This window comes from Egretta garzetta, unplaced genomic scaffold (genome assembly GCF_000687185.1).
Source record: "Egretta garzetta isolate BGI_Z169 unplaced genomic scaffold, ASM68718v1 scaffold576, whole genome shotgun sequence".
Lineage (NCBI taxonomy): Eukaryota > Metazoa > Chordata > Aves > Pelecaniformes > Ardeidae > Egretta > Egretta garzetta.
This window is the reverse complement of record NW_009260074.1, coordinates 178,409-178,624: the sequence shown is the minus strand read 5'-3', so window position 1 is coordinate 178,624 and position 216 is coordinate 178,409. Positions and strand designations below refer to the sequence as shown.

The 216-nt window shown below is 63.0% G+C and overlaps 1 protein-coding gene across 1 annotated transcript in view; it reads left to right on the top strand.

Moving 5' to 3' along the window:
- WIZ (WIZ zinc finger) overlaps positions 1-216 on the top strand; it is a 74,044-nt gene that overhangs the window by 66,536 nt on the left and 7,292 nt on the right.

Genomic DNA, 216 nt, shown 5'->3' with positions numbered 1-216 from the left:
GACGCGGCAGCCGCCGCCGCGGATGAGGCCGGTGCCTTCCCTGGTCCCTCGCCCCCCCCAAACCTCTTTGGTGAAGTTTGTGGGGAACATCTACACCCTCAAATGCAGGTAGGTCACCACGGGGGAAGGGGGGATTCATCCCGTATCCATAGGGATCCTCCTTCCCGGCTGGAAGCGCTGCCTTTCCCTGCTCCGTGGGGTGGATCCTGCTTTTTG